This window comes from Peromyscus maniculatus, chromosome 8 (assembly GCF_049852395.1).
Source record: "Peromyscus maniculatus bairdii isolate BWxNUB_F1_BW_parent chromosome 8, HU_Pman_BW_mat_3.1, whole genome shotgun sequence".
NCBI classification, from domain to species: domain Eukaryota; kingdom Metazoa; phylum Chordata; class Mammalia; order Rodentia; family Cricetidae; genus Peromyscus; species Peromyscus maniculatus.
This window is the reverse complement of record NC_134859.1, coordinates 24,784,814-24,793,804: the sequence shown is the minus strand read 5'-3', so window position 1 is coordinate 24,793,804 and position 8,991 is coordinate 24,784,814.

The following is an 8,991-nucleotide window of genomic DNA, read 5'->3' as shown; positions in this document are numbered from 1 at the left end:
GGAACTTGGCTATTTTCTAGGTCCACTTTTCCGGGGAAAGTTGGTGTCTGACCTTTCCCTGGATGAGATATAAATGGAAGGAGGAGAGACCCTGGGGGTGGTCATCCACTGCTCCCTGGGCATAGATCTTACTGAAGGCACCCACAGTACCTCTGTGATTATTGTCCTACCCTGTCTTCAGTTGCTTCCGGAGCAAAGAGCTTACTTATTTCAAAGGAGTGTAAAATATGGAAGGCTCACCTCACATGCTTATTGTATGTGGCCTTGCACAGTTCCTAGACTCACCCCACTCAAGCCTTAAGCCAAATAAGATCTTGGTCATTAGACACAATATATCAGGAGAGAATTCAGCAACCTAGTTCCTCCTGCAGTGTTCTTCAGTTTCTCAGTTTGTTAAGATACACCTGGGCCAGGACTTGGACCCCTGTTTGCATCAGGAGGAAGGGCTTTCCAGCAAGGGTGAAGAGGAGAAGCCTTCAAGTGTGAATACGGAACTCTACCAATGGGAGGGATGAAAAGCTGGGTGAAGAAGACAGCTACTTGGAAGTTGTTCACTTTTCATATATAAAATTAGGACTCGGAACCTGTTTCAAAGCAGAACATATTTCACAAAGGTGGGGAGAAGGCAGGGGATATTCTGGAAATCATATCCACTTTGACTGGATAGCCTTGGTCAGGTCTTTACAATGTCTTTCTCATGTATCTTCCAGGGAGAAGTTTGATATACAACCTTAATACAGAATAGAAGGGACCACAATTGCAAAGAATGGGTACAAAATAGTACATAGCCATTTGAGGCTGGATGAGGGAGAGGTTGGCATGCTGTTAACAGAGGAAAGTACCAGCCTTTGCCTGCTTAAGTGAAAGTTCACAGTGTTTTGAAAGGAATTAATCTGATGTTTCTACTTTCACCACATAGAAGCTTAAATCCTGAAAAGTCCTTGCAAAAAGTATATTTTGTTGACAGATTATTGTATGGGGTATAACCTCCCACAAAAACCTTGTCTAAATCCTCAGGAATGGTGAAAATGAATGATACTGTATCAAAGTTGCAACAGTGTTGGCTGCATGGCCTTCGAGTTTTTTGCTTCTTTTTCTCCCTCACACTTTTTTTTAAAGCAGCGAGTCTATTGAGAAATCTTATTAAAAATCACAAACTGAACAGCACACTTTTTTTTTTTCGAACCAGAAACAGATTTTAAATGACAAAAAAAAACCTCCTTTAATCTTTTTGTAACATCTTGACAGTTGTGCCAGAAGATGTCTGCTTCTGCCTTCAAAATATAATTGCTTTTGGTCTGAAATAATTCATTTCCCCACTCTTTTTCCTCTTCTAGAAAACCTTGCCCTTTCAGCTGGATATTTTTTCTTAATTTTGTGGCTCCTTTTTTTTGAGGGCGATGGGAAGGGTTGTGGAAACCAGGAGGCTAAGAAGACCAGGACTAATGCCATCATACACTCACTTTGTAAAGGAGTAACACAAACCATCTATAAGGCGAGGAGTGAATAATGCGTATATTTTGTCACGAAAATTAGGCTAGCACCTCAGTTTAGAGATATCAAAAATCCTCAAAGGTAGTTGACCTTTGAGATCTACTAGAATATATTTCTGTTTGTTTAGATGTCAATAACTCAAGCACTCCTATCAATTTAAAACTATTTTAACAAGTGAGGCCTTAAAGATCCCAAATCTTTTTTTTTCCCTCTGAAGCATCACTTTATACATATAGGAATGATTATCATCAGACTTCCATAAAGTCTGCGTTCATGCACTTTCTATGATGAAACACTTTTGGTCACTAGCATACATCTTTTAGGAATAAAAGTAGGGGACGTTGACAAGTCAGGGGTTGTCCATGATGGATCTTGGGCTTTAGGCAGGAATGATAACCCGTTACTACAAGATGGTATGGTGCCATTCTTCTAATATATGACTGTATGCCTTTAATCACAAAGCAGAGAAAGGGAAAGATAGGAAAGAGAAACAAGATATGAAAGAATGGGTTGACATGCACTAGTATATACCTAACTGTCCTGGACTCCTTGCAAAGCCATGTTCTTATGTTTTATCTATGTCTATAAGGTCTGTGAGGGTAAGTAAGTCTATTTGCTGTCTTTTTTTAAACCTTTATTTTCATGTGTATGAGTGTTTTTCCTGAGTGTACATCTGTGTATCACATGTATGTAGTGCCTGTGAAGGCCAGAAGCAATGATCAAATTCCCTGGACCTGGAATTACAGAGCTGTCATGTGGGTGCTGGGAATCAAACCTGGGTCCTTTGGAAAAGCCATCTCTATTGATTCTTCTATGACTCAAATTTGTCAGTTTTTTTCAGCCATCATCATTAGAGGCTCAAGGGAGGACCACACCAATGCATGTGGCCCTAGCAGACAGAATAATCACTTCTTTGCTGTTCACTTTCATCCAGATTTGACAAGCGCACATTTTCTGTGCTTTTTTAACTGCTTGGAACAAGAGAATATGCAAATATATATATACTGGAATCCCAGTCTCTGACACTCTTGGAAACTTGACTAGGCACAATATTGTTTCTATCCTAGGCATGGGAACTTAGTTACTGAGAGGCAGGAATGATATACTTCCATGTAGGGAGGACCCTGAGGTACATTTGGAAAAATAAGAATCATGTTTTCTTTCTTAGGGAAAGGGTGAGTGAGAAGTGACCCACACTGAGGACTTTGTTTGAGACTAATATAGTGCTCGATGTTCCTTCAGTATGAAGTTATAATCACCAGAACACTGGGCCACCAATATTCTGGAAAGGATTAATGGTATTTAAAATGAATTGTTGTAGAATATTATTTTAAGTAGGCAAAGACATGTTACATTTATTTATGCTGCAGAGTATTACTGTGTAAAGGTACGTTACTTTTTTTTATGCCACATTTGTTGAATTATGAAAGGATATGTGTTGCATCTGTTTCACCTCACCTGCCTAAGGCACCTGATTGGTTTAATAAAGAGCTGAATGGCCAATAGCTAGGCAGGAGAGAGCTAGGCTGGGTTAGCAGGCAAAGAGAATAAATCGGAGGAGAAATCTGGGCTTGAGAGAAGAAGGGGAAGAAGGAGAGAAGAAGGAGAGAGTGAGGGACAGGCCTGGGGTGAGAAGCCAGGCAGCTGCCAGCCAGACACTGAGAAGCAGTGAAAGTAAGATATACAGAAGCGCTGGGCGGTGGTGGCGCACACCTTTAATCCCAGCACTTGGGAGGCAGAGCCAGGTGGATCTCTGTGAGTTCGAGGCCAGCCTGGTCTACAGAGTGAGTTCCAGGAAAGGCGCAAAGCTACACAGAGAAACCTGGTCTCGAAAAACCAAAAAAGAAAAAAAAAAAAAAAAAAAAAAAAAAAGACATACAGAAGCAAGAAAGGTAATAAGCCCTGAGGCAAAGGGTAGATAAAGAGAACCGGGTTAATTTAAATAATAATAATAAAAAGCTGGCCAGAAATGCGCCTAAATTAGGCTGACCATTCAAAACTAATAAGTCTCTGTGTCATGATTTGGGAGTTGGTTGGTGGCTCAAAAGAAAAAGCTTGGTACAATGAAATCCACAGTTTATGCTACATGCTATTATGGCCTCTTAAGAGGTTTTCAATTTGATGCGAACAAAAATTTAATGTTGCTGGCTGGGTCCAAGACCCAGAAGAAGCACATTATTTTCTTTAGGTTTTCATTCCTTCGGTCACATGTTGTGACAGATATTCCAACCCCTGACCCATTCCTCAATGGTGCCTTTTTCAATTCTCTCTATCAATTCAAGATCTGAGCAGTTTTTCAGTTTCTCTTGTTATTTAATGCTGTAGGTTTTCCCTGGACGTGGAGTCTATCTGGTCTTCACAGTTATGGTTTCAGCCAGTAACTGCTTTGCACTGCTGTTTCTAATTCCACTCCTCCTTAGGAATATTTCTTGATTTTCCTTCAGTATTTGGAGATTCAAGTAGTTTCATACAAAATTAATCTCTTTAAAAATATTATTAGATTTGGTATTTCTGAAAGGTTGGTTTCCTCTTAAGACTAGATATCATCTTATCTAGTCTCATGATAGCTCTGCAAGGTTGAAAGTAATGTCCTTTACAGATAAGGTCACAAAGATTTGGAGAGTAGATAATGTGCTTAACGCATGTGACTAGGAAATTGGAGAGTTACAAACTGAACACTTGTCAGTCTGGGTCTAAATGATTCCTTAAACTTCCAATATTTACTGAATTCTATAATCAAGCACCATATCAATACCATTTATTGAGGAATTTTAAATTCTAGTTTGCATAGTTGGAGTTGGGTTGGGCATAGTGGCACATGCTTGTAAACCCAGGTGCTGAAGCAGAAAGATTGTGAGTTTGCTGGGTGTGCTGATTCATGCCTTTAATCCTAGCACTGAGGAGGCAGAGACAGATAGATCTCTATGTGTTCAAGGTCAGTCTGGTCTACATAGTAAGACCCTGTACCAAAAAACTAAAAAGAAAGAAGGAAATATTATGAGTTGGAGGTTGGCATAACCTACATAATGAGGCACACACACAAACACACACACACACACACACACACACACACACACACACACACACACACACACACACACACACACACCAAGAACAAAAGAGCTGAAGGCTCTTAGCTTCCTAAAATACTGTGATGAGTGATTCTGTGGTCCTGTCAACACTGAATGAGAAATGATGTTGGGATTGATTGTTAATGTCTGTCATGGGAACATGATGTTGTAGCTTTGCCAATTATTCATAATAGTTATGACTCACAGAGTTACTTAATAACAGGGACAAGATGATATGATATTTATGAGTCATGGCACATTTAACAATGGTGTCTTGAGGAACTTACCCTACCTGTCTTGCATTTTATTCTTCCAATGGGGATAATAGCAGATATTTTGTGGTTTTGTAAAACTTTAGTGAGATGATATATGTATAGCACAACAGTTTTTTTTTTAATGTTTATTTATATTTTTGAGACAGGGTCTTTCTGTGTAGCCCTGCTGTTGAACTTGCTATGTAGATCAAGTTGGCCTCAAACTTACAGAGATTCACCACGCTTGCCTGGCTGTACCACAGCATTTAATTCTCAGCGGACAAGGTCTTCTGGAAGTATTAGATCTTAAAAGTAAAAGTAGTGAGGATGGAAGATCAGTTTGAAAGAGCACTTACTATCTTCCCATTTTTCTTTCTTTAAGCTTAACTCTCCAAAGATACAGTTGGGCTGTTTCTCACGGTGATCGAAGAGAATAGTTTCTAATTTGTTTCCCTGACAGTTTCTTTTCATTTCCTTAACATTAGAAATGTTGATTTGCCTAATTGTTTTAGTCAAGAATGAACACCAAACGTTCAACAGGTGACTCTGGTGAGAAGTCGCCGGCCCCACCGCTGATGGCCGCATGATACAGTTAACGAAAATCAGGGGGAGTGTAACACTTCTAAGGTGTTGGAGCAGGGTGTGGGGCAGAAAAAACCCTAATGCCTGTGGTTTGGTTAAAGATGATAGTGCTTTTACAGACACAATTTCTCTGTCTAAGCTGCTGTCCTGAGCGATAAGAGGAACAAGACGGAGATTGGGGAAGGGTTGAAGCTGAGAAATGAAGCCACAAACTGCTGTTTTCTTGTCCCGGTTCCATTAGCATCACGCAGTCAAGTGCTCCGGTGTAGTGAGTGTACTTCGCTAGCTTGTAATTGCCCCGTGCTTCAGTCAAGAGCTGGGTAATTGCTCCTATGGGCCATGGATTTCCCGCTAGCTGCATCTGATTGAAACCAGTCATTTATTGTGTTTAAAAACCCCAGACTTGCTGCAGTGTTTACAGATAAACCTTCTGTGCAACCGTCATTTACTCTACCCAGCCATCCATATATTAAAAATATCACACACTACTACTTCCTTTTTTTCTTAAGGACAGAACAACTGTTCTTTTTAGTTTGATTAAGTTCCAGGACATGGTATTGATGTACTGACTCTGTTGTATGTTGTATTTTTAAATAAAGCTGCAAAGCCGCATGTTTCTGGATTTAAGTCCTATACTGGAGATATTTGTTAATGGCCACACTGCTATAGTTCTAGATAGGCTTTTTTTTTTTTTTCAAATATAGCTATCAGTCTATCATTCCTGTTCATATCCTTGGAATGAGATGAAAGCAATCTGTTTACTCCTCAGCTCAAAGGACTATATATTTTCTGATTTTAATGACACCTGTATCTTCACTGCACACAGCATATGATGCTACAGGTTCCACACAGATGTTGACTCTCTCTAGCCATACTCAAATTTTCTGGGTTTCCATTCCTTGCCAGTACAGTCCTCTGAAAGTCAGGATTTAGGACTTCAAGAGAAGTTGGATATTGAAGTATAATCCAAACATGTCTGGTGGATCTTGAGACTTTGGATAGATTTAATGAACTTGTCCTTTACGAATGGTGACATTGGTACTGTATTCTATTTGTTCTCTTTATTCTTGGGCAAGAACAAAGGGACACTGCGATAAACTGGTTGGAGATAAATGACTAGGGATAAAATGTCAGTGCCCTGGATTTGTGAGATCAGAAGCTGTCAGTCCTTACCATATCTACCCTTTTAACTTCCCTGCTAGACCTGAACACATGGTTGGAGTTCATGACTAATTCATGCTCTTTCTTTAGGAAGGCATAGGCTCATTTGGCAATCTTGACATTTATGTACAGTGTCTCTAGTGTGATTGGCAGAAAAAAATAATGAATACATTTTCTTTTTTAGCCAAGTGAGCGTGGAAGATTTCCATGATTAGGGTCAAGTTAATTTGTTCAAATTAACAGGAGAGATGAGACTTATTTTCATTTTTCTCCACCCAGAATGCTGGGGAGCAAGCCAGGCCTCCACATGCCAGACAAACACTGTACAACTGAGTTATCCCACCAGCCCTTTTAACTTGGCCATCCTCTTCTCTTGCTTGCACTGTCTTCTCTATGTGAGGTTGTTTAGTTCATTAGAACTCTTTGTGCTATGTCCAATCCTGAGTTCCCAGAACATCAGGCCAGGACTACTGATCTTCCTTCCACAAAGTAATGTTAAAATTAGCGTTTTGAGCAGTTCTCCTAAAGCCAATAACTCTCAGTAGTACGAAAATCCATGGGTGTGATTTTTTTGTAGGCAGTGGATATTGATGGTGTATGTATGGGTAATTAAGAACATTGAAACAGGACAAGAAATAACAGTACCACTGTCATGGCAGTGATGTGAGAGGCATTTCAAGAGATCCAAATTCAGTGACAATTTAGGAAGCAACAGTTAAATTTACAAAAATAATTGCTGATAAAAATTGAAGGAACATACATTCCTTAAAGAAAGAGCGGGTTGCTTACATTAAAACACCTATTGTTGACTTTATGAGGCAGGTGTTTCTTCTTACTAAGGATAGTGCAGAGGCTCTGAGAGGTCCATGAACTTGGTCAAGAGCTTACAAGTGGAGCTGAGATTCTGATTCAGGCTCGCCTTTTTTCATGGAGTTGCCATTGTTTTACTTAGTCCTTGATTTTTTTTCCTTATGGTTTTAGATGAGCAGATTTCCTTAGTGCAGTTAAACACAATTCGATTGATCAGTGTTCAGCTTTCAGATGAATTTTTAGGAACTTTTTTCATCATTAATTAATTCAGCTGATATTTATTTTTGGCTCTCCCATGTGTCAGACACCAGTGCCTTTTGAGAATACAGAGATGAATAAAATGTTCTGTCCATTCTTGAGAGGGTTTAACGCAGGAAGGAGATATGCAAAAAAAAAATCTTGATTTTTCTATTAGAACCACCTAAGCTCTATGTCTAAGTGTCAAGGGTGGGATGGAAGAATAAGCAATCAATATATTAGGGAAGAAGTTGTTTTTAGCAGAGGCATCTTTAGATGGAGTCTTAAAGATGGATGATGGTATGATTGTGTACCCAGCAAAGGTGGTGGCAATAGCTAATGGTTTCTGAGCTCTTAGATTGTCTCTCAGAATGACCTGATTAATATATTACTTTGCTCAAAATTCTCAACATTTCCACCTGCTATTTTTTTTCACACACATGCCAGAGTTGAGAAAACACAGGCACAGGGAAGTTTGAGAAATTACTAGAGAGAGAGTGGAGCCGGGATACAAATCCAAGTCAGAGGTCTTCAGAGCCAGCTCCATTTTGTGGCTGTTTCACTGAAAGAGTAGCATGCAAGGGTTTGGTGTCCTTAAAGGATGGCAAGGTAGGGCTAAAGGGCTGGTATGGAGTTTGTCTGGATAAGGCATTGGCAAGTGCCAAACCAGAAACAAGAGAAACAAGACACAATGTGGTACTTGTACAAAACCTATCAGCTGAATTGTGACTTATGTCCTTGGGGCTGTTGAGAGGAGATTCCTGAGGTTGTGTCTAGACCAAGATGGGCCTATGTGGACATGATGTCAAAGTCTGTCCTTGCAATATTTTACATAAGAAAAGGGGGTGTCCCTTCCAATTTTCATCAGTATGTATACAGATTATGTTGGTTTGAGTGAGATTATCCTCTATAAGCTCTGGCATTTGAACACTTGGTCTTCAGCTGGTGGCTTTATTTGGGGAGGTTTAGGATATGCAACCTTGCTAGAGGAAATATGTTACTGGGGGCAAACTTTCAGAGTTAAAATCTTGCCCCCTGCCTTCATGGACATTCTTTAATCCCAACACTTGGGAGGCACAAGTGGGAATATCCCTGTGAGTCTGAGGCACACCTGATCTACCTAGTGAATTCTAGGACAGCCAGAGCTACATAGTAAGACTTTCTCTTAAAGAACACACACACACACACACACCAAAAACCAAAAGCAACCAATCAAACAAACAAAAATCCTGCCCCTACTTCCAGTTCATTCTTGCTGCTTCATGCTTGTGATTCAAGACATGAATGCTCAGCTTTCTGCTTCTGACATCATGCCTGCTGCTTGCTGCCATGCTGTCCCTAACACCATGGACTCTAAGACTCTGGAACTGCTAAGCCCAACT